This window comes from Lolium rigidum, chromosome 6 (assembly GCF_022539505.1).
Source record: "Lolium rigidum isolate FL_2022 chromosome 6, APGP_CSIRO_Lrig_0.1, whole genome shotgun sequence".
Classification (NCBI taxonomy): domain Eukaryota; kingdom Viridiplantae; phylum Streptophyta; class Magnoliopsida; order Poales; family Poaceae; genus Lolium; species Lolium rigidum.
In genome coordinates, this window is record NC_061513.1 from 288,333,313 (window position 1) to 288,353,040 (window position 19,728).

General features: G+C 42.3%; 1 pseudogene; it reads left to right on the top strand.

Moving 5' to 3' along the window:
* The first annotated feature begins 302 nt into the window (after positions 1-302).
* Positions 303-19,728, top strand: part of LOC124664324 — a 22,263-nt pseudogene continuing 2,837 nt past the window's right edge.

The window sequence follows — 19,728 nt, forward strand, 5'->3', positions numbered from 1 at the left end:
AAAAAGCATTAGCTCATACCTCATGGAAAAATTCCTTTGCTACAATCAAACAAACTTCATCTTCCTATAGGTTTCAAGTAGACATGCCATTCCAATCCTATACCTTTCCTATTCCTATGCTTTTCCTATCCTTTAAATCACAGGAGCCCTAAGCATTTTTAGGTATATGCATATACGTATGGGAAGTGGGTGGGGGATAATCGTCGAAGGAAGCTGAAGGCACAACAAACTTACTTTGTCCACATCTTAACCAGCTGTTGGCGATCACCCAAGTAAACAGCGCCACTTTTTCCCTCACAGGGATGCCGGCGAGCTCCGCCACACTCGATGAGGGATTGCGCCACTCCGTACGAATTTACACTTCCGTGGTTCAGCATTCGCCGCCGACGACGAGTGAGGCCGCGGGGCTGGAGGCTAGCGGTTGCTCGGCGATTCCCCCGTGGCGGGAGACTGCCGAGGCAACGGCAGGCTGCAGCGGCGCCGGCGCGAGGACGAGCGAGGCAGGAGATGGCGCGGGGCATCACCGGCCGGCCTGCCGGCGGCACACGCTGAACGTCGGCAGGCTTTGGCTATATGGCTACCCGAAGGTCCGAGCCCAAATAAACTGCGGCAGTTCGCGGGCTGTGGGCCAAGTGTCTTTTCGTTAATTTTCTAGTTTTATTTTTCCTTTTTTGTTTTTTTGGGTCCTCACCGGTTCGCCCAGTTTTCTTTGATTATTTGCTTTCTTTGGCTCAGGCGGTTTCTAGCCGATTTTCTTTTGGTTTTTTATATTTTTTTTATTTTTTTCATGTTTCTTCTTTTTTGATTGGGTTTTTTAAACTTTTTAAATATGAACATTTATATTTCTGAACAAATTTCTTTTTTGAACATTTTAAAAAAAAAATTTGAACAAATTTTTTTTTAGCAAAAAAAGTTTTGAGCACAATTTTTTTTGAACAAAAAAGTTTCTGAGCACATTTTCTTTGAACAATTTTTATTTCAATATTTTTCAAGTCTTAACAATTTTTTTGATAAAAATCAGAAGTTTTTCAAATTAGAGAATTTTCAAATAAAAAAAGAGTAATAAATCCGGAGAAGAGTTTAACCTGGGCTGACCCACCAGGGGAGCAAACGCGGGAGCTATGCGTGCGTGCAATTATCCCGCACGCACTGCAAGCATGTGAAGTCACATGCGAAATTGTGGAAGTCGCGAAAGATGGTTCTAATTGGCTTGTGGTGCATACAAGTATTACCTGTGTATCGCCCCATGATAAGAAAAGTTCTTGAAATGTTTGAGAGAAGATTAGATGATCTGGACATGCCGCCGAAGCAGAACTTCCGTGAACTAGTGTAAGACATTTCTCCCGTATTTGTTGTCCCTTTAGTTTTCTTGGAAAAATACTAGTTTGCAATAACTTGCCTACACGCTTATCTCTCATTCCAGTGAAAATTCATCTCACAATATGGATATGCAAAGTGCAAGTTCTCCCATATCTGGGGAGACACGTCATGGGAATTCAATAATCCTACAATGATTTCCTAACTCTTCGAGAAGGTGGCGTGTTCTGGAGTGCAACCAGAAATTAAACAGGAGCGACAAGTTTTAGCATTGTATCACAGAACATATTCCATATATCCATGGCCTAGAGGCAGGAGAATCCGCACGCCGGCATCCATAAGTTACGGCGGAAAACAGAATAAAATTTGTCAGGGTGTGTGATGAGTTTTTTCTTCCAAGTTTCAGCTGCTAAAAGGTACTAGGTCTAATGCCAGAGGCAGGCAACTGACATTATTACAAAGACCTCGAAGACTGAAAGTTCCTATAATGCCCGAGGGGATTTGGGCTCTAATTTCAGAGCCTAAAAATTTCAGAATCTGGATGCATAAAGTGTATCATCTAAACATTGTTAATGCATGCAAATTAATAGTGGGAAAAATAATCGTGGAAGCAGAAGGCACAACACTTACTTGATCCTCCTCTGCAACTGCTGTTCGACACCTCCCAAGCAAACAGCACCGCCTCTTCCACCCTGCCGCCGACCTCCGCCATACTCCACGAGGGTTTGGGCAACTCCGTAGCAAACATCTCTTCCAGGGCCCCGCACTCGCCGCCCTAGACGCCGCCGCCCAGCGGATCAGCCGGGCCGGAGGCTAGCGATTCGCAGCCTAACGGAAGACCGCCACAGCAAGGACAGCGAATCTTCGTTGCGCGGGATCACGACGGCAAAGGTAGGTTACACCGACGCCGGGACGGGGACGAGCGCTGCGGGAGATGGCGGCCGGCCAGTGGCGGCATGAAGCGAATCGCGCCGATGAATGTCGGTAGGCTTGGGCTGCCTGCCCAAAGGCCAGAGCCCAAACAAGGAGACCCAAAGCAACAAGGAGGGCCAGTTTGTTCTGGCAGCCCGTTCTTATTACTCTTTTTTTTTTCTTTTTGTTGGAAGGACATTTTCCACTCAAAATCCGTGTCTTCGGGTTCTCAATTTGAAAATATTTCTTTCAAAATTTTGAATTTGTCGTCATATTAGGTCTCAATTGGTCCGTTTTGGGAGCGCTTGGAAAAAAATAGGCAAATGGAGAATTCAATCCATAGTTCGTGTTTTGCTGGGTCTCAGCTTTGTGAAGCAAGCTTCAAGTAAGAGGACATGGATTTTTTTTTTAACAATCAATACCACATATATTCATAATAATAAATAGTACATGATAGAGATACACGAGCTGTCTCCAGCGATTACAAAATAAAGTCTAAAAGATACTACTCCCTCTCTCACAGTTTATAAGGCACGCGCGTACCCCTAGGTCGTAAATTTGATCAAGTTAGCATTAGTTATATGTTATAAAAATTATATCATTAGAAAGTTCAGATGTTCTATTTTCTAATGATATAAATTTTGTATTATATAATTTAAATTATATAGGTTAAATTTGCGACTTAGGGGTACGCGCGTGCCTTATAAACTGTGAAGGAGGGAGTAGCAAATCTTCGAGGTCTTCAAACTCTTCCTTCTTCCAAGACATAATCTTGTACTTTTCTGAAGGCAGCCAAAGATAGATAACAAACCATAGACCTGTAAATACCAATGAAGGTTCTCCCATAATTTTAATTTGAGCCGCAATGCCAAGGCTGCGTGCACGCGCACAACCATTAAAGTAGTCAATCAACATCGGCAAGAGTACCAACACCAGTATGTCAGGGAATAAAAACCGATCTGCCTTGTCGACGTTGATGGAGAGTCGAGAGTACGAATCACCATTGTCGAGGGCGTAGCAACCGGGACAAAAACTGCGAGGATAATCCTCCTCGCGGCAACCATGAGAAAAGATCTAAGATCGATCTGGCGAAGTAAGATCTGAACACCCATACCTAGATAATTGTAATCTTTCAGCACCACCACTGACGTCGGGAAGGAGATCTCGTCGTCGAACGAAAGGCCGAAGATCACTTATTGCAGACGATGCCATCTCCATTGCGGGGAAATCAACAAGAAAACGGCGACCAAAAACCTAACATAGACTACTGAAAAGACTACTTTTATTGAAAACTCTACTCATAGATCGGATTCCCCACTCCTCCCGACGCCGGCGAAGCCGACCGACGGAGGGGGAACAGATCTATGGAGGAGGCTGAGTCGGGGCGGCTAGGGCTTTTTCTCAAGAGGCGGCGGCTACAGGGACGTAAACGAGATGCAGCGCCTCTCCTCTCTAAGAGGACATGGATTGGTTAGATATGCTCACCACGTAGAGCGGTGGACCCATGGAAGCAGAAAACGGGGTGCAAGCAAGCCTTCTGCCGATGAACATCAATGCTGATAAGACGAGGACATGTGGTAGCAGCTTGTACGTGCGGAACTGACTGTTTACTCTTCGCCATAGGCTGAAGCCCTAATATATTTTTATTTGGAAGTGCATCGATCACTCATAGATGTACCACATGAAGGTGGCGATCGTTTTGTTTTTCTTTCCGTTAGAGAAGGTTGTGTTGGCGTTTTGGCTGTCGATGATGCTCTTCAAAGTAGCTTTGCTGACAATGGGGAGACCTTGAGGTTTACATTGAGGCGGGTTTGTGCTGTCCTCTCTTTCCACCCTGTCAATACAGCTCTCTCTTCCCTCATTAGAAAAAAAAACAACGAACAGCAATAACATGCTCCAGGGGAATACTAGCATACATACGGAGGTTACTTGTATAGAACTCAACAATGTACTCCAGGAGATACCAGCATGCATACTTCTAAAAGAAAGGCTCCCACTTCTGAGCGATCAATTGCTAAAAATATATACAGTCGTCAATACATCTATTTATTTCCACAGGACAAAACATCGAATTAACGTGCTCGTAAACAAGGACATCAGACAAGATGAACACTAAAGCACCACAACATTACGATTATTTTTTGCGAATTGCTTCTGTAACATTACTGACATGGTACTTTTTTTATGCCTCTCGATCGGTGGTACAGCTGCCATGGTACTTTTTGCAAAGTGTAGACTTGTTCACTTGTCCGGTTACAATTTTCTTTTCAGAAAATGCTTCTGTAATATACTCAGTCAATTGAAGCCCACAGCCGTCAGTCACATCTAGTCGTACCCCCATTGTTGGCGCACTGTAGAAAAGTCATCCCCGAAACAAGTCCACAAGCTAGTCATGTGGCCACTGTGTGAAGACCGTCTCCCAGGGCATGTGGACGAAGGTAGCCCAGCGCCACCACTCAGAACATCTTCACCGCAGCCCTAAATAGGATGAAGTGCTCGGCTGGATGTGGAAGAATTCATCTGTGGCGATCATCCTGCCGGAGGCGATCGGCCGGCGAATTGGCGAGTAGGGCCTCGCCGTAGATCTGAGGCCAGACGCCCCACGCCTCACGGTGGGCACCATTGTCGTGGATATGACCACGTCAGGTACTACGGGGCGTAGCACTTCATCGATGCGGGGGTAAGGTGGCATATCCATCTGGGGAGCGATGTGCACAAGACATGGGTTTTACCCAGGTTCAGCGAGTAAAATGCCTACATCCTGCTAGATCTATTGCTCAGTAGTCTTTTATAGTGGTGTCTTAGGGAAATGCACTTTGGCTCATAGGAGCATATGCTCCCATTATGTAAATCCACATTTCAAAGTATTAAAAAATTCTAAACTAAATTTTTACATGTACATCTAGACATTTTATGTTGGTACACAAGTTTTCAAAAGAAAAAACATTTTTCTGTGGCTCCTGTAAAAAAGACAAATTTTAATGCTGTAACACGACTACGTACAGGACATTTTTTTTTATTTTTTGTACACACCACACAAAATGTTATTTTTCCACGAAAACTTGTGAACGAACATAGGATGTCACAATGTATAAGAAAAAATTTATGTCAGATTTTTTTTGACATTTCTAAAATTGTTTTTTATTATTTTCTATAATGGGTGCATATGCACGCGTGTGCCAAAATGCCACCTCCTGTCTTAGTCATCGTGCGACCAAGAGCTATGGATGTGAGGGAGTATGATATCGGATCCCTTCTAGGGTTTATCTCGGGGGTTTATATAGGCACCCCCGATCTAGGGTTTACATGGAGATAAGATCGTATCTAAACGATCGCTATAAGGCCGGGATCCTTTGTCCCGCGGTCAAGTTATCAACAGCTCCAATTGCCTAGGCCTCCAGGCCAGTCGTCATTCTTCAAGGTTTCGGCCCAGTCGCACAGGGTTTTAGGCCTAGTCATCCTTGCCGACTGGACCCACTTTGTGCCTTCTCTCCTCCGATGAGTGAGACTAACGGTGGACCCCCTTGGGTGTAGCCCATCACTGTTAGACATAGTCGATCATTGAGCTGGTGTTATTTGGATCAGCCTCCCTTGGGTTCTTTGATTTTTAGTGTCGGTGATAAATCTTAAATGCCATATTTATTAGTTATATTGCATGTTTTAAGCGCTCGTGCCATTGGTGACTAGTAGGTACAATGGATGTTAAACTTTAGTTTCTTCCCACGAGGGGCGACATGTATCAATCAAAACACGAAAGATCCATCACAAATTTATTCATATGAAAACACAAATTAGGTAACATGAAACAACATACTTGATAAAGGAAACTTAAGTAGTTCCAAACACACGAGCAATGAAAACACCGTCTTCTTGCTGAAACGGTAAAGGACAGAAGCCCCGTCTGAAGCGTTTTTTAGATTATTGAGCAATGCCTTCTTGTGCTAATTTGAGGAAACATAAGCTCCAAGTGCATTAATAACAGATCCTCCAGCACGCCCGTAGAAACCCACGACACCGCAATTGTCCGGCACCTGGCTGCTGAAAGGTGTGCCATTTGCTTTTCCAAAAGGCCCATATGTGGTAACATTGGTGACCAAGGAAAGTGACGTTATAACCGTGTTGCCTCCAATGCTATTATTTGTTCCCATAACTTGCTTCACAATCTCTGAAGGAGCAAGCGTTATCTACAAACAAATAAGTTGTTAATATAGATAATATTTTTCCTTGTTTATTCTATAGGAGAGTAAAATATAAATAATATCAAACAGTACATATGCATAGTATAGGTAGTTTAAAATCAATCGATCAAGTAAAACTAAAATAACTCACCGTCACAGAAAGTGCACCGTCACCACCCCATGGTCCAGCGTTTTTCTTCTGACCGGCTTGGTTAACGTAAGAAAATGCAAGTGAATTAATGACATCATTGCATCCGATTGTCATAGTTTGAATAGACAGCGGTAGGTCCGGGATGTCAAAAGATGTCCCTCCATTCCCACCCCAAGGTCCCATCTTAGTCACTGGGATCTGCGAAGGTGTTGTGTAATTAATCATAAGATCTCTATATATGAAAGAGACAAATTATGATAATAATAATAATATGATGAAAAGCTAACCGGATTGGGAACACATGGACATGAAACACGGATATTAAGCTCTCTGATCACACCAGTAGTCTCTGGCAAGAACTGGATTATTTTGACGTTGACAACACCATTTGCACCGACAAAATCTCCAGTCCCACCTACGACAGCATATTGCCCGTCTTGTGCTGTGACATGACTGCCTACCACCTCAAGGCTGGACCCTTTAATAAAGCTATACATCCATATTGCATTAAGATCAGACATGCAACAATTAAAAGAAAACATAATTATCATCCGGATTTCAAGCCAACAATCAGAGACATATGCACTTAGTATACAATTAATATAAATAAATATTAGCGTAAGACAAACCTCTCATCAGAGAACAAAAGAGTGTAACACATGAACCAAGTCTCGGCGCTCATACTTGCTTGGATCGCCGTGCCTTGTGCACGTGCAACAATGGTTGCTCCCGGGGCAAGACCGTCGCGTACACTCCAATCAATAACGGCAGTCGTACCAAAGTGCCCCCGATCCAGTATCATTTTTTGGTTAGCTCCAGGTGTGGATTCAACATGCTGGTCCATGTACAGGTGGAAAAGATGTTCCTTTTGCTTGACCTCTTGGCATGGACCACTTTGATAGTAGGATGGGCTCTTAGGGGCGGCCATGGCTATGTAATAGTAGTAGGTGGAAAGCTTAAACAGGCTAGGTTGTGTTCTTGCTATGGAAATAAGCTAGGGGCCAATTTATAGACAAGTTTGGACGTTTGGTGCCTCCAACATTCTATAAATACAAAGTTAGGACGGTCGAACCTAACATCCATATGTTGCCCATTTGTCAAAACATATTCGTCGTCACATGACTGGACGTACGTTGTATTAGCTAGTTCAATGATATATACTAAGAAGCTCAGTCAGTCTTTGGATAATGTAAGCAGCCCCGCGTTGTTCCAGTCATCTGGATTGGTAGGTTTATGCACAAATGACCAGCTCAAACAACCAAACCAGCGTTAGGGCGAATCAGTTTCATTCCTATCTCTATGCAAAGTAGTTCATTATCATGTTCATTCCTATGATCTTATCACAATGGTATTAAAAAAGTCATGAATCTCTCAAGGTGACCATAAAACCATGATCAAGTGTATTAGTTTCCTATTGAAAAATAATTATTGGAAAAATAAGAAATGTTACGTTAAATTACATTTTCATACATGAGCCATGGCTTCCTTTTCCTACGTACTTAGTTGTTGTGATAGTTGTTGCATCCGTTGAAAAAAACATACATATGCTAGGCTAGAAATAAAAATTAGATACACAATCTAATTACCGCATTTTATATTTTATAAATGGTTGATAGGCCAGAGAACGTGGGTTGATTGGATCGTAGTTTTTTGGCTGTAGGTGGCCACTCAAAACCTCAAAGCCGTAGTCCACGTAATTTTTTTTTTGCATTGTCTTCGGTACCATGCAAGACAAAGTACTGTTTCCCGGCAATATCATGTTGCACATAATTTTTCGTGCAACTCAAACTTTGCAAATTTTGACAAATAATAGATAATAATAAGAAATATACTATACAAAATGCATATAATATAAAAATATATTTCATGACAATTATAAAAATATTAATTTTTATTGTATATATTTATATTTTTATGAATATACATGGTTAAACTTTACAAAATTCGACTTCCATCGAACTTTATATGCCACATATTTTGGGCGGGATGGAGTAATTACGAAGAGTTCAGAGCAGGGCAGCAATATGTGTCCCGGTACATGAAAACGTTTAAATGCAGAAGATAACTTTCCTCCTTAAGCAGAATATATTGTTAAACCATCACATCGATATGACTCAGCTTCTCCCTCAAGCACTCCATGCGAACCAGATAATTTAGAAATAGACGAGCATAATCATCCAACGGTCAATTGATAAGTTCAATATCCTTTCATTGCACCAAAGGCAGTTTGGAGAAACAAACAGAAAACGGTGACCCTTGGACTAGTCTTAACGTACTCTCTACAGCACATGTGTGTCAGCACGGTTTTCTGCTCGTGCCATCTTTGCGTAGGACACATATCAGTGAAAGACGTCTTCGTGTAGATGTCATGCTTAATTTGGTGATATCCTTCTTGTATCTCAAACCAACGCAATGCAAACGTAAAAAGCAGTAGACTGGTGATTTGGTGTTATTAATGAAATTTGGGGTCTCACCGTCTTATCTAAAAGTAAACTTCATAATGCAAAAATGATAATACACATCTTCTGCTTTTTTTTCCAGAAAAAAAAGGGATTATAACCCTGGGATCTGCATCTATCCATGCACACAACCACTTTAGTTAGAAATTTCATCAATCAACTTATTAAAAATCAAGGATAACATGCATCAAAATAAAACTAAAAATAAAACAATAATCAACAACATCTTCTACCTAACACACAGTGAAAATAATGCAAGCATTAGGTTCAGACATGGACATGATTTGTTATATACAAGATACATCAAAGATAAACAAGTCACTTTTTTGTATTTGGCCGCCTAAAGTTTGTCTTCTAGGCCGATAAACAAGTCAGGAACAGGGATGTACAACCTGTCTCAACATGTCACCTCGTCGGTTTGCTTGGTTCGAGGGTGATCACTAGTTTTTGTATGCACGGGCTGCGGCTTCAGATGAATTTATCTGCCCAACATGGATCTCGGCTTCACTTCCTCCATGTTGATCTCGAACACAGCTAATTAAATGCATGAACGGATCGGATTCATCTGCCTAGCTGAGAACTAATCTAGGCAAACTGGCGTGAGAAGCATGCAAGCATACCATGGCATCTACTAGTATTCAAAGCAAAGATCAGATCAGGCAAACATGCATGCATAGTTGTTTTCTTGTGTACGTTTTGTTTTAGACATGTTTAGCCAGTTCAAGTGCTGAAACATTTGCTTGCTGCGCTAGCTGCCACTCCCAAGGAAACCAACGACCAAATATTGTACAATTTTGTTGTTGTTGTTGCTAAACTGCAATGACCAAATATTGTACCGAAAAAGTTACTCCCTCCGTTCACTAATCCCTATGCATATACGTATCCTAACAATGTTGATGCCACCGCTAGCCAAACAATTCAGCAAATATTCCCAGTACCAAATAATTTCATTCACCTTGGTCACCCTCTTAAAATTCCAGGAACGGATAGAAATGTTGCTTACAATTTCGTGCTTGATAAATTCAAAAATAAACTCTCAACTTATAAAACTGATCAACTTTCTCATGGTGCTAGACTTGAATTGATTAAATCTATTTTATCTTCTATTCATGTCTATTATATGTCCAATATAATCTTCACAGAGAAATTTATTGCCAAGCTCACATCTATCATTAGGAATTTCTGGTGGACAGGAATCAGAGAAGATTCTAATACAAGAAGTCTATGTCTAAGGGCATGGAAACACATTTGCTCCCCGAAGAGTGAACGATGTCTCGGCATTAGAAATCTCCATGCAATGAATCAAGGGCTGATTCTAATGGTTGCCTGGAGAATTGCAGAACAACCAAATAACTTTCTTCATGAGGTTTTGAAATCAAAATATTTCCCTTGTTCCTCTATTTGGCGCCCAAATTCAAATGTCCCAAAATTCTATTTCTGGGCCCCTATGCTTAAAGTGCTCCCCATTCTAAAAGCCCATTCTTTCTACCAAATCTCTATGGGCCAAATTTCTATTTGGAGTACACCCTGGTGTGAGGGCTGGCCTCAAATCTATGATTCCTTAATCATTGAACCTGAAAATTTTCACTACTCGACCCATGTTAAAGATCTTTGGCTGCCTAATCAAAAAGCTTGGAACAACCAGCTTGTTGACACTTCGTTTCAGGGACAGTTGGCGGAGACAATAAAAAACACTCCAATCATCCATTCACAAGAAGACGACTTCTTATGCTGGAAGCTTACACCTACATGCAAATGCAATTCAGAGAGTGCCTACAAAGCCTGTCTTCATGACCAAGGAGAGCCAAGGCCTAGGCAGGTTAGTACCTCCACAATCCAGCTTTTACAGAAAGTCTGGAAAAACAAAAATATTATTCCTAGGATTCAAACTTTTTGTTGAAGGTTCTTGAGAAGAGGGATTCCTACAGGAGCTCAAGCAGGTAAGTACAACAGGCACATAAACAAATTGTGTTGCAGATGTAGTTTTGAGGAGACAGACAATCACCTTTTTTTCCTATGTGGTTTTGCAAGAGCAGCTTGGTTCATCGAACCCTGGTGTTTAAAAATTGATCAAATTGCTAAATCCTCTGACTCTATGGCTCAAATCTTAATCTGCCTTCTTAATATGAAACACCCTTATGGCTCTCTGGAAAACATTCTCACTTTCATGTGGTGTATCTGGAAAGCAAGAAATGATTGTCTGTTCAATAAAAAGGATACCACTCCTTCACTGATCCATCATATGGCTAATGCTATCAATCAAATTTGGAAATGTTGGCTGTATTGCAGGTCACGATGAACAGGGTTGATGTCTACGGGAGCTTCTATTCTTGTAGACAGTGTTGGGCCTCCAAGAGCAGAGGTTTGTAGAACAGCAGCAAGTTTCCCTTAAGTGGATTACCCAAGGTTTATCGAACTCAGGGAGGAAGAGGTCAAAGATATCCCTCTCATGCAACCCTGCAACCACAAAGCAAGAAGTCTCTTGTGTCCCCAACACACCTAGCTAATAGGTGCACTAGTTCGGCGAAGAGATAGTGAAATACAGGTGGTATAAATAAGTAGTAGCAACGGCACCAGAACAGTGCTTTGCCCAGGACAGTAAACAAGCAGTAGTAACGCAGCGAGTAGTAACGCGAGTAAAACAAGTAAACAAGCAGCGATAGCAGATATTTAGGAACAAGGCCTAGGGATTACACTTTCACTAGTGGACACTCTCAACATTGATCACATAACAGAATAGATAAATGCATACTCTACACTTTTGTTGGATGATGAACACATTGCGTAGGATTACACGAACCCTCAATACCGGAGTTAACAAGCTCCACAATAATGCTCATGTTTAAGTAACCTTATAGTGTAAGATAGATCAATAGACTAAACCAAGTACTAGCATAGCATGCACACTCGTCACCTTCATGCATATGTAGGAGGAATAGATCACATCAATATTATCATAGCAATAGTTAACTTCGCAATCTACAAGAGATCTTGATCATAGCATAAACCAAGTACTAACACGGTGCACGCACTGTCACCTTTGCACACATGCAGGAGGAATAAAACTACTTTAATAACAAATCACTAGAGTAGCACATAGATAAATTGTGATACAAAACATATTGCAATCTTAAAGAGATATAAATAAGCACCTCACTATGCCATTCAACATTGAGTAAGTATTCTGTGAAATATGGCCTAAGAGACCCACACGGTGCACACACTGTCACCTTTACACACGTGGGACAAGGAGTCTCCGGAGATCACATAAGTAAAACTCACTTGACTAGCATAATGACATCTAGATTACAAGCATCATCATATGAATCTCAATCATGTAAGGCAGCTCATGAGATTATTGTATTGAAGCACATAGGAGAGAGATGAACCACATAGCTACCGGTACAGCCCCGAGCCTCGATGGAGAACTACTCCCTCCTCATGGGAGCAGCAGCGGTGATGAAGATGGCGGTGGAGATGGTAGCGGTGTCGATGGAGAAGCCTTCCGGGGCACTTCCCCGCTCCGGCAGGGTGCCGGAACGGAGACTCCTGTCCCCCGGATCTTGGCTTCGCGATGGCGGCGGCTCCGGAAGGTTTCGTGGTTTTCGTCGAACGCCCCGAGGTTTTTAGGTCGGGGGCTTTATATAGGCGGAGAGGCGGCGCAGGAGGGCTTCTGGGGGGCCCACACCCTAGGGGGCCCCCCCCTGGCCGCGCCGGGGTGTGGTGTGGTGGCCCCGCCCCCCCTCTCTGGCGGTTCTCGTGTGTTCTGGATGCTTCCGGGTAAAATAGGAACCTGGGCGTTGATTTCGTCCGATTCCGAGAATATTTCGTTACTAGGATTTCCGAAACCAAAAACAGCGAAAACAGAGACCGGCACTTCGGCATCTTGTTAATAGGTTAGTTCCGAAAATGCACGAATATGACATAAAGTGTGCATATAACATGTAGATAACATCAATAATGTGGCATGGAACACAAGAAATTATCGATACGTTGGAGACGTATCAGCATCCCCAAGCTTAGTTCTGCTCGTCCCGAGCAGGTAAAACGATAACAAAGATAATTTCTGGAGTGACATGCCATCATAAACTTGATCATACTATTTGTAAAGCATATGTAGTGAATGCAGCGATCAAAACAATGTATATGACATGGGTAAACAACTGAATCATAAAGCAAAGACTTTTCATGAATAACACTTCAAGACAAGCATCAATAAGTCTTGCATAAGAGTTAACTCATAAAGTAATAATTCAAAGTAAAGGTATTGAAGCAACACAAAGGAAGATGAAGTTTCAGCGGTTGCTTTCAACTTATAACATGTATATCTCATGGATAATTGTCAATGCAAAGCAATATAACAAATGCAATATGCAAATATGTAAGAATCAATGCACAGTTCACACAAGTGTTTGCTTCTTGAGATGGAGAGAAATAGGTGAACTGACTCAACAATGAAAGTAAAAGAATGGTCCTCCATAGAGGAAAAGCATCGATTGCTATATTTGTGCTAGAGCTTTGATTTTGAAAACATGAAACAATTTTGTCAACGGTAGTAATAAAGCATATGCATCATGTAAATTATATCTTATAAGTTGCAAGCCTCATGCATAGTGTACCAATAGTGCCCGCACCTTGTCCTAATTAGCTTGGACTACCCGGATTATCACCGCAATACATATGCTTTAACCAAGTTTCACAAAGGGGTACCTCTATGCCGCCTGTACAAAGGTCTAAGGAGAAAGCTCGCATTTGGATTTCTCGCTTTTGATTATTCTCAACTTAGACATCCATACCGGGACAACATAGACAACGAGATAATGGACTCCTCTTTGAATGCTTTAAGCATTTGACAACAATTAATTCTTTTCTCATTAGAGATTTGAGGATGTTTGTCCAAAACTGAAACTTCCACCATGAATCATGGCTTTAGTTAGCGGCCCAATGTTCTTCTCTCACAATATGCATGCTCAAACCATTCAACTCAAGTGTAGATCGCCCTTACTTCGGACAAGACGAACATGCATAGCAACTCACATGAAATTCAACAATGAGTTGATGGCGTTCCCCGATAAACATGGTTATCGCACAACAAGCAACTTAATAAGAGATAAAGTGCATAATTACATATTCAATACCACAATAGTTTTTAAGCTATTTGTCCCATGAGCTATATATTGCAAAGGTGAATGATGGAATTTTAAAGGTAGCACTCAAGCAATTTACTTTGGAATGGCGGGAAAATACCATGTAGTATAGGTAGATATGGTGGACACAAATGGCATAGTGGTTGGCTCAAGTATTTTGGATGCATGAGAAGTATTCCCTCTCGATACACGGTTTAGGCTAGCAAGGCTTATTTGAAACAAACACAAGGATGAGCCGGTGCAGCAAAACTCACATAAAAGACATATTGAAAACATTATAAGACTCTACACCGTCTTCCTTGTTGTTCAAAACTCAATACTAGAAATTATCTAGACTTTAGAGAGACCAATTATGCAAACCAAATTTTAGCATGCTCTATGTATTCTTCACTAATAGGTGCAAAGTATATGATGCAAGAGCTTAAACATGAGCACAACAATTGCCAAGTATCACATTACCCAAGACATTATAGCAATTACTACATGTATCATTTTCCAATTCCAACCATATAACAATTTAACGAAGAGGAAACTTCGCCATGAATATTATGAGCTAAGAACACATGTGTTCATATGAACCAGCGGAGCGTGTCTCTCTCCCACACAAGCATGATGTAATCCAATTTATTCAAACAAAAACAAAAACAAAAGCACACAGACGCTCCAAGTAAAGCACATAAGATGTGACCGAATAAAAATATAGTTTCAAGAGAAGGAACCTGATAATTTATCGATGAAGAAGGGGATGCCTCGGGCATCCCCAAGCTTAGACGCTTGAGTCTTCTTGATATATGCAGGGATGAACCACCGGGGCATCCCCAAGCTTAGACTTTTCACTCTTCTTGATCGTAGTATATCATCCTCCTCTCTTGACCCTTGAAAACTTCCTCCACACCAAACTCGAAACAACTCATTAGAGGGTTAGTGGACAATAAAAATTAACATGTTCAGAGGTGACACAATCATTCTTAACACTTCGGACATTGCATAAAGCTACTTGGACATTAATGGATCAAAGAAATTCATCCAACATAGCAAAAGAGGCAATGCGAAATAAAAGGCAGAATCTGTCCAAAACGAGAACAATCCGTAAAGATGGATTTTATTAGGCCACCGATGGCGTGTATTTCACACGTTCGTTGGGCAACCCCAAGAGGAAGGTATGATGAGCACGGCGGCAAGTTTTCCCTCGGAAAGAAACCAAGGTTTATCGAACCGGGAGGAGCCAAGAAGCACGTTGAAGGTTGATGGCGGCGAGATGTAGTGCGGCGCAACACCGGAGATTCGGCGCCAACGTGGAACCTGCACAACACAACCAAGCTACTTTGCCCCAACGAAACAGTGAGGTTGTCAATCTCACTGAAGCTTGCTGTAACAAAGGATTAACCGTATTGTGTGGAAGATGATTGTTTGCGAGAGAAAACGGTAGAAACAAGTATTGCGAGTAGATTGTATTTCGAGTAAAGAGAATTGGACCGGGGTCCACGGTTCACTAGAGGTGTCTCTCCCATAAGACGAACAGCATGTTGGGTGAACAAATTACGGTTGGGCAATTGACAAATAAAGAGAGCATAACAATGCACATACATATCATGATGAGTATAGTGAGATTTAATTGGGCATTACGACAAAGTACATAGACCGCCATCCAAGCTGCATCTATGCCTAAAAGTCCACCTTCGGGTTATCATCCGAACCCCCTCCGGTATTAAGTTGCAAAGCAACGAGACAATTGCATTAAGTATGGTGCGTAATGTAATCAACAACTACATCCTTAGACATAGCATCAATGTTTTATCCCTAGTGGCAACGACACAACACAACCTTAGAACTTTACGTCACTTGTCCCGAGTGTCAATGCGAGGCATGAACCCACTATCGAGCATAAGTACTCCCTCTTGGAGTTAAAAGCATCTACTTGGCGGAGCATCTACTAATAACGGAGAGCATGCAAGATCATAAACAACACATAAGCATAACTTTGATAATCAACATAACAAGTATTCTCTATTCATCGGATCCCAACAAACGCAACATATAGAATTACATATAGATGATCTTGATCATGATAGGCAGCTCACAAGATCCGACAATGATAGCACAATGGGGAGAAGACAACCATCTAGCTACTGCTATGGACCCATAGTCCAGGGGTAGACTACTCACTCATCACTCCGGAGGCGACCATGGCGGTGTAGAGTCCTCCCGGGAGATGATTCCCCTCTCCGGCGGGGTGCGGAGGCGATCTCCGAGATCCCCGAGATGGGATCGGCGGCGACGGCGTCTCGGTAATGTTTTCCGTATCGTGGCTCTCGGTGCGGGGGTTTCGTCACGGAGGCTATTTGTAGGCGGAAGGGCAGGTCAAGAGGCGGCACGGGGGCCCACACCACGGGCGGCGCGGCCAAGGGGGCGCGCCGCCCTAGGGTTTGGCGCCCCTGTGGCCCCTCTTCGTCTCTCCTTCGGACTTACGGAAGCTTCGTGAGAAAATAGGCCTCCGGGCTTTTATTTCGTCCAATTCGAGAATATTTCTTTACTAGGATTTACGAAACCAAAAACAGCGAAAACGACAAGCGGCACTTCGGCATCTTGTTAATAGGTTAGTTCCAGAAAATGCACGAATATGACATAAAGTGTGCATAAAACATGTAGATAACATCAATAATGTGGCATGGAACACAAGAAATTATCGATACGTTGGAGACGTATCAGCATCCCCAAGCTTAGTTACTGCTCGTCCCGAGCGAGGTAAAACGATAACAAAGATAATTTACGGAGTGACATGCCATCATAAACTTGATCATACTATTTGTAAAGCATATGTAGTGAATGCAGCGATCAAAACAATGTGTATGACATGAGTAAACAAGTGAATCATAAAGCAAAGACTTTTCATGAATAGCACTTCAAGACAAGCATCAATAAGTCTTGCATAAGAGTTAACTCATAAAGCAATAATTCAAAGTAAAGGTATTGAAGCAACACAAAAGAAGATTAAGTTTCAGCGGTTGCTTTCAACTTGTAACATGTATATCTCATGGATATTGTCAACATAGAGTAATATAATAAGTGCAATAAGCAAGTATGTAAGAATCAATGCACGAGTTCACACAAGTGTTTGCTTCTTGAGGTGGAGAGAAATAGGTGAAGCTGACTCAACATAAAAGTAAAAAGAATGGTCCTCATAGAGGAAAAGCATCGATTCACACATACTTGTATTGCCTTAGTAGATTTTCATGTTGAGCAATATCCATGAGATATACATGTTACAAGTTGAAAGCAACCGCTGAAACTAATAATCTTCTTTGTGTTGCTTCAATGCCTTTACTTTGAATTATTGCTTTATGAGTTAACTCTTATGCAAGACTTATTGATGCTATGTCTTGAAGTGCTTATTCATGAAAAGTCTTTGCTTGTATGATTCACTTGTTTACTCATGTCATACACATTGTTTGATCGCTGCATTCACTACATATGCTTTACAAATAGTATGATCAAGTTTATGATGGCATGTCTACTCAGAAATTATCTTTGTTATCGTTTTGCACCGCTCGGGATGAGCGAAACTAAAAGCAGGGATGCGATCGTCTCCAACGTATCGATAATTTCTTGTGTTCCATGCCACATTATTGATGTTATCTACATGTTTTATGCACACTTTATGTCATATTCGTGCATTTTACGGAACTAACCTATTAACAAGATGCGAGAGTGCCGATTCTTTGTTTTCTGCATGTTTTTGGTTTCGAAATCCTAGTAAAAATATTCTCGGAATTGGACGAAATAAAAGCCCGAGAGGCCTATTTTCTCACGAAGCTTCCGGAAGATCGAAGGAGAGGCGAAGAGGGGCCACGGGGTGGCCAAACCCTAGGGCGGCGCGGCCCCGCCAGCTGCGCCGGCGCCGTGGTGTGGGCCCCCGTGCCGCCTCTTGACCCCTTCCGCCTACAAATAGCCTCCGTGACGAAACCCCCGGTGCGAGAGCCACGATACGGAGAGCATTCCTCGAGACGCCGTCGCCGCCGATCCCATCTCGGGGGGATCACGGAGATCGCCTCCGGCACCTGTGGGAGAGGGGAATCATCTCCTGGAGGACTCTACACCGCCATGGTCGCCTCACGAGTGATGAGTGAGTAGTCTACCCCTGGACTATGGGTCCATAGCGGTAGCTAGATGGTTGTCTTCTCCCCATTGTGCTATCATTGTCGGATCTTGTGAGCTGCCTATCATGATCAAGATCATCTATATGTAATTCTATATGTTGCGTTTGTTGGGATCCGATGAATAGAATACTTGTTATGTTGATTATCAAAGTTATGCTTATGTGTTGTTTATGATCTTGCATGCTCTCGTTATTAGTAGATGCTGCGGCCAAGTAGATGCTTTTAACTCCAAGAGGAGTACTTATGCTCGATAGTGGGTTCATGCCGCATTGACACCACGGGACGATGACGAGAAAGTTCTAAGGTTGTGTTGTCTTTACGTTGCCACTAGGGATAAAACATTGATGCTATGTCTAAGGATGTAGTTGTTGATTACATTACGCACCATACTTAATGCAATTGTCTGTTGCTTGCAACTTAATGCTGGAGGGTTCGGATGATAACACGAAGGTGGACTTTTTAGGCATAGATGCGGTTGGATGGCGGTCTATGTACTTTGTCGTAATGCCCAATTAAATCTCACTATACTCATCATGATATGTATGTGCATTGTCATGCTCTCTTTATTTGTCAATTGCCCAACTGTAATTTGTTCACCCAACATCTTGTTCGTCTTATGGGAGAGACACCTCTAGTGACTGTGGACCCCGGTCCAATTCTCTTTCTTGAAATACAATCTCTTGCAATACTTGTTTCTTATTGTTTTCTCTGCAAACAATCATCTTCCACACAATACGGTTAATCCTTTGTTACGGCAAGCCGGTGAGATTGACAACCTCAGCTGTTTCGTTGGGGCAAAGTAGCTTTGGTTGTGTTGTGCGGGTTCCACGTTGGCGCCGGAATCTACTGGTGTTGCGCCGCACTACATCCCGCCGCCATCAACCTTCAACGTGCTTCTTGGCTCCTCCTGGTTCGATAAACCTTGGTTTTCTTTACGAGGAAAACTTCTTTCTTGTGCTCATCATACCTTCCTCTTGGGGTTGCCCAACGAACGTGTGAAATACACGCCATCGGTGGCCTAATAAAATCCATCTTTACGGATTATTCTGTTTGACAGATTCTGCCTTTTTATTTCGCATTGCCTCTTTTGCTATGTTGGATGAATTTCTTTGATCCATTAATGTCCGGTAACTATGCAATGTCGAAGTGTTAAGAATGATTGTGTCACCTCTGAACATGTTAATTTTTATTGTCCACTAACCCTCCCCAATGAGTTGTTTCGAGTTTGGTGTGGAGGAAGTTTTCAAGGTCAAGAGAGGAGGATGATATACTACGATCAAGAAGAGTGAAAAGTCTAAGCAGGGATGCCGGTGGTTCATCCCCTGCATATATCAAGAAGACTCAAGCGTCTAAGCTTGGGGATGCGGGGCATCCCCTTCTTCATCGATAGGTTTCCTTCTCTTGAAA